The sequence below is a fragment of the Balaenoptera ricei genome, chromosome 2 (assembly GCF_028023285.1).
Source record: "Balaenoptera ricei isolate mBalRic1 chromosome 2, mBalRic1.hap2, whole genome shotgun sequence".
NCBI lineage: Eukaryota > Metazoa > Chordata > Mammalia > Artiodactyla > Balaenopteridae > Balaenoptera > Balaenoptera ricei.
The window spans coordinates 67,809,829-67,816,724 of NC_082640.1; the positions used below are offsets into that span (position 1 = coordinate 67,809,829).

A 6,896-nucleotide genomic window follows, 5' to 3' on the forward strand; every position below is an offset into this window, starting at 1 on the left:
TGAAGTGATAAAGACCTAGAAGGCTCTTTAGGATTATCCTGGTTGGATCTCTTTATTTCATGGATGAGGAAATGGAGACCCAGGAGGTGAAGTGTCTTGCCCTAGTATCCTCGTTGGTTACTGGCAGAGCGAGACCAGCATGTGGGAGCCCAGACTTCTGACCGTGTTTACCTGGAGGCCTAGGGTCATAACTGGTGCTTTGTCTCTTCTGCCTCATTCTCATGGCCAAAGCAAGTCACATAGCCCACCCAGATTCAAGACTGGGGAAGCGGGGTCCACCTCCTGGTAGGAGGAGCCACAAAGTCACATAACAACAGGCATGGATACAGGACAGGTTGAAGAACTGAGGATATTTTTGCAATCAATCTACCACAAAAAGCAAATGTCTCCCATGGTCCTGACACTTTTTTCAAGTACGAGCATTAAGCGTGTCTTTTGACTTTCTAGACATCTCAGCACTGTGGAGAGGCCTCGGGAAGGAAGTCCTGTGGGTAACTGCGAGAGCCTCTTGTGGGCTCTGCCCTGCGCAGGGTGCTGAGGGGAGAACAAAGAGGTCGCAATATGCGGGAGTCAGTGACCTGGCCCTGCAGCCTCGCGAGCAAGGTAACATACACATGAGGACAATCACGAGACAGTGAATGGCACGGAGGACAGGTGACCCAACGTGGAGAAGGAGGGGAAAGCAGACTGCCAACAGTCTGAACAACAAAACTTCCTTGAAAGAAACGAAATTTACACCAAGCAGGGGAAGGCAAATAGAACTTAACTAGCCAGACAGAGGGAGGGAAGAATGTCTTAGCTGAGGGAAATGTTGTGATAGAAAGCGCAACATCAGGGGTGAGCCTGGGTTACTGAGGGAAGATAGCATTCGAGGTGGAAAGACAGGGTTAGGGCGGATAATAGAATCTGTCCACCCAGGATGGCTGGGTCACAGTGAGGTGGCTGGAGCTGCACCTACAGGAGGGTCTGTGAGGCAGGATGTGGAAAAGGAGGACAGACCTGGTGGTGCTTGTGAGGCAGGGCTGGGGCAATTTCCGGAGCAGAGAAAACAGAGAAGCCTTCTCTACCTGCCCAGGCGCCAATGGAAAAGAGCTTGGGTTAAGGTCTGGGTAGTGGAAACCTAAAAGGAAAAATGTTAGCTGGTTTGAAGGGAGAATTGGTAGGATTTGGAACATTTACGTCCCTTGCATTCAGACGCTCATGGCAAAGTGTATAAGCTAGTTCCATGTTTAGTGATATTGAATGCAGATATGTAAAATTGGAGCTTCTTGCCCTCCATCACCACTGTCATCTCCACTCTTTTATCTTAAGTGCAAAAATATTAATCACTTGGTAGGTAAACAGAATTTGTCAGCTTATTTTTTCACCCCTGACAAAACATTTTAGTACCAAAGCAAATCAAAAGTACATGTTAGGAAAGTTCACTCTTGAAAATTCTGTATTTGATATTGCTCATCTGTAGCACTTAAAACCGATCCTATTTAGACTCAGTATTTCAGTATTTATATTCTAGACCTGCACTGTCTAGTCCAACAGAGTAGCCACTATTGAGTATATGAAATGTGCCCAGTCCAAACTGAAATGTGCTGAAAGTGTAAATTATATGCCAGATTTCAGAGACACTTATATCAAAGAATGTAAAGTACCTCTTAAATAATTTTTATATTGATTACTTATTGAAATGATAATGTTTTGGATATATTGGATTAAATAAAATATATCATTAAAATTCATTTTACCTATTTCTTTTTACTTTTTAAACATTACTATTTAAAAATGTAAAATTATATATGGGTTCACTTTGTGGTCGCATTACATTTCTGTTGGACGGTGCTATTTTTTTTTTGATATACACTTTTTTTTTTTTTGGCCATGGCGCAGCATGAGGGATATTAGTTCCCCAACCAGGGATAGAACCCACACACCCTGCATTGGAAGAGTAGAGTCTTAACCACTGGACCACCAGGGAAGTCCCAAGGACAGTGCTATTTTAAAGCTTCATTTTGTCTAGAAATATTATGTTATGAAGTGGCCCATACTGCAGTTAATGGCATTAACAAGTGGAATGATTTTACATGCCTAATGACATGAAAAATTGTTCCATACATTTCTATTTTCTTCCAGGTTGAATCTGTGATTTAGTGATAAATCATACAAATATCATGAAGCACATGCTATATTATCTGCTTTCAGGCACAGCCCTTTATGTGATTATAATTTCTTTTCCCATAAGGGAGGGAATACGAAAGAGATTTACAATAAAAATTTACATTCATTAAAAAATTTTAACTATAAGTATTTTAGATGATCATTAAAGCATGATAAATAATGTGCCTGCATCATTTGAGCATCAATTTACAAAATCTATATGCAATCAGCAGTAGGCCCTTACTGAACAAGTGTTGTGTTTTGTTGCTGTTGTTACTGTTTAATTCGGTCTCTCAAATGTCTTTTTTTTTTATATAGATCTTTATTGGAGTATAATTGCTTCACAATACTGTGTTAGTTTCTGTTGCACAACAAAGCGAATCAGCCATATGCATACACATGTCCCCATATCCCCTCCCTCTTGAGCCTCCCTCCCATCCTCCCTATCCCACCCCTCTAGGTCGTCACAAAGCACCGAGCCAAGCCGATCTCCCTGTGCTATTTGGCTGCTTCCCACCAGCCAACTATTTTACATTCGGTAGTGTATATATGTTGATGCTACTCTCACTTCACCCCAGCTTCGCCCTCCCACCCCATGTCCTCAAGTCCATTTTCTATGTCTACCTCTTTATTCCTGCCCTGCAACTAGGTTCATCAGTACCATCTTCTTTTTTTTAAGATTCCATATATATTCGTTAGCATACCGTATTTGTTTTTCTCTTTCTGACTTACTTCACTCTGTATGACAGACTGTACAGCAGTCCCCTTGCTGCTGCTGTTTATTTTCTTTTTCTTCATAGCATTGACTTTTTGAAGATTTTAGGTCAATTGCCTTGTAAAATATCCTACATGGCGTCTTTTCACTTGTCCCACTATCCCCTGAATTCCTAGAAAGTGGAGATCAGGTCTAGAGAAGCTTGATTACATTCAGGCAAACGATTTTAGTAAGACTACTTAGTAGTTGATGTTGTGTACTTAATATTGCCTCATATTAGGAAGCACAACTATCAAGCTTTTCTACAATTTGTCATGTTGAATTTGATCACTTGTTTAAAGTTGTGATCGCCAGACTTCTCCATTGCAAAGGTATGTGTTTCCATTTGCAATTAATCTGTAATCTGGGGATGATACCATGTGGATGTATGGCTTCCTGATGATTGTTCACTTAATGGCTGCAGCATATATTACTAATCCTTGCTTGAACCAATTATTCATTAGGAGTTGCAAAAAATGATGATTTTTAAATTCTATCATTCCTTGCCCTCTTCCATAAAGAATCACTTTTTCTCTCTCTCTCTCCTTTTTATTACCGTGAATTCATAGATTGTTATTTATGCATTATATTACAATTACAGTCATTGTTCTTTTTGATGCTCAAATTGTCCCAAATTTGACCATTGTCCTTTAGACATGTCTCATCATTATTTGAGCGCTTCCTTGCTTTTTGGCACAATGAAATGTCCCAGGCTTACCTTCTACTTTCTCTGCCCCAGATTGGGGCTGCTTTAGTAAAGAAAGATATTTAGAAGCCAAGATCTGAACATTAGGCATGCTCAGTGCTTCTAGGGTATCTCAACGAACAGTTTTTCAAATTGAGATGTAATTACTATATGACAAAATTCACTCTTTAAAAGTGAACAATTGGGGACTTCCCTGGTGGAACAGTGGTTAAGACTCTGTGCTCCCAATGCAGGGGGCCCAGGTTCAATCCCTGGTCAGGGAACTAGATCCCACATGCACGCCACAGCTGAGAGTTCGCATGCCACAACTAAGGAGCCTAGGTGCCACAACTAAGGAGCCAGCGAGCCGCAACTAAGGAGCCCACCTGCAGCAACTAAGACCCAGCACAACCAAATTTTTTTAATTAATTAATTAATAAAAAAGAGAGCTAATGCCTTAAAAGCAACCAATTGAAAATGCAAATCAAAACCACAAGTGCTTGCTTCAGCAGCACATATACTAAAATTGAGATGATAACAGAGTTTAGGATGACCTCTGCACAAGGATGACATGCAAATTTGTGAAGCATTAAAAAAAAAAAAAACCCACAGTAAGATACCATTTCACGTCCATTAAGATGACTATCATTTTTTAAAAAATTGCTTTAAACAGAAAATAACAAATGTTGGCAAGAATATGGAGAAACTGGAACCCATGTGCATTGCTGGTGGGAAGATAAAATAGTGCAGCAATTATGGAAAACAGTATGGTGGTTCCTCAAAAAAATGAAAAACAGAGTTTCTCTATGACCCAGCAATTCCAATCCTAGGGATAAACCCAAAAGTACTGAAAGCAGGGTTTTAAAAAGATATTTGAACACCTATGTTCATAACAGCATTATTCACAACAGCCAAAAGGTTGAAGCAACCTGAATATATGCAACCAGTGTATATATTCACATATATACTGAATATTATCTTCCTTTTAAAAGAAAGGAAATTCTTACACATGCTCTAGCCTGGACGAAACTTGAGGACATTATCTCAGTGAAATAAGCTGCTCGCAAAAAGAAAAATACAGTATGATCCACTTACATGAGGTACCTAAAGAAGTCAAAATCATAGAGACAGAAAGTAGAATGGTGGTTGCCAAGGGCTGGAGAGAGGAGGGGATGAGGAGTTATTGGTTAATAGGCTATGGAGTTTTAGTTTGTAATATGAAAAGAGTTCTGGAGATGTATAGTGGTGATGGTTGCACAACAATGTAAATGTACTGAATTTCACTGAACTGTACATTTTAAAATTGTTAAAATGATAAACTTTATGTTATGTATATTTTACCACAATTTTTAAAGTGTACAAGTTGATGATTTTTAGTGTGCTCACAACCATCACCACTATCTAATTTTAGAACATTTTTATCACCCCCCCCAAGAAACCTGGTAGTAGCAATTACTATTAACAATCACTCCCCAGTCCCCATTTTCCCTAGACCCTAATTGACTTTCTATTTCTATATACTTGCCTATTCTGGACATTTCATATAAATGAAATCATAAAGTATGTGGCCTTTGTGTCTTTCACTTAGCATACTATTTTCAAGATTCATCCATGTTGTAGTATGTATCAGTAATTCACTTCTTTTCATGGCCAGATAATATTCCATTGTGTGGATATACCACATTTGCTTATTCATTCATTAGTTGGTGGATATTTGGATTGTTTCCATGTTTTGGCTATTAATGCTTAAAATGGACAACCAGAAGAAATGGATAAATTCCTAGAAATGTACAGTCTCCTAAGACTGAACCAGGAAGAAATGGAAAATGTGAACAGTCCAATTACCAGTACTGAAATTGAATCAGTAAAAAACAAATAAAATAAAACAAACAAACAAAAATTCCCAACAAACAAAACTCCAGGATCAGATGGCTTTACAGGTGAATTCTACCAAACATTTAGAAAAGAGTTAATACCTATCCTTCTGAAACTATTCCAAAAAGTTGCAGAGGAAGGAATGCTTCTGAGCTCATTCTATGAATCCACTATCACCAGACAAAACCAGACAAAGATATCACAAAAAAAAAGAAAATTACAGGCCAATATCACTGATGAACATAGATGAAAAATTCTCAACAAAATACCAGCAAACAGAATCCAATAATACATTAAAAGGATCATACACCATGATCAAGTGGGATTTTTCCCAGGGATGTAAGGAGTTTTCAATATCTGCAAACCAATCAATGTGATACACCACATTAACAAATTGAAGACTAAAAACCATATGACCATTTCAATAGATGCAGAAAAAGCTTTTAATAAAATTCAACATCCATCTGTGATAAAAACTCTCCAGAAACTGGGCACAGAGGGAACCTACTTCAACATAATAAAGGCCATATACGACAAACCCACAGCAAACATCATTCTAAATGGTGAAAAGCTGAAAGCATTTCCTCTAAGATCAAGAACAAGACAAGGATGTCCACTCTTGCCACTATTATTCAACATAGTTTTGGAAGTCCTAGCCACGGCAATCAGAGAAGAAAAAGAAATAAAAGGAATCCAAATTGGAAAAGAAGAAGTAAAATTGTCACTGTTTGCAGATGACATGATACTATACATAGAAAATCCTAAAGATGCCACCAGAAAACTACTAGAGCTAATCAATGAATTTGGTAAAGTTGCTGGACACAAAATTAATACACAGAAATCTCTTGCATTCCTATACACTAACAACAACAAACTATCAGAAAGAGAAATTAAGGAAACAATCCCATTTACAATCACATCGAAAAGAATAAAATATACAGGAACAAACCTGCCTAAGGAAGCAAAGACCTGTACTTGGAAAACTATAAGTCACTGATGAAAGAAATTGAAGATGACACAAACACATGGAAAGATATACCATGTTCATAGATTGGAAGATATAATATTAAAATGACCATATTACCCAAGGCAATCTACAAATTCAATGTAATCCCTATCAAAATACTAAGGGCATTCTTCACAGAGCTAGAAAAAATAATTTTAAAATTTGTACAAAAACAAAAAAGACTCTGAGTAGCCAAAACAATTTTTAGAAAAACAGAGCTGGAGGTGTCACACACCTTGGCTTTAGACAATACTACAAAGTTACAGTAATCAAAACAGTATGGTACTTACACAAAAACAGACACGTAAATCAATGGAACAGAATAGAGAGATAAACCAGAAATAAACCCATGCACTTATCATCAATTAATCTACAACAAAGGAGGCAAGACTAGACAATGGAAAAAAGGCAGTCTCTTCAATAAGTGG

At 38.0% G+C, this 6,896-nt stretch overlaps 1 non-coding gene across 1 annotated transcript; it reads left to right on the forward strand.

Moving 5' to 3' along the window:
* Positions 1-4,083: 4,083 nt before the first annotated feature.
* LOC132361368 (U6 spliceosomal RNA) lies at positions 4,084-4,188 on the forward strand. The gene has a single exon (XR_009501669.1). It is a non-coding gene; the product is annotated as a U6 spliceosomal RNA (small nuclear RNA).
* The last annotated feature ends 2,708 nt before the right edge of the window (positions 4,189-6,896 follow it).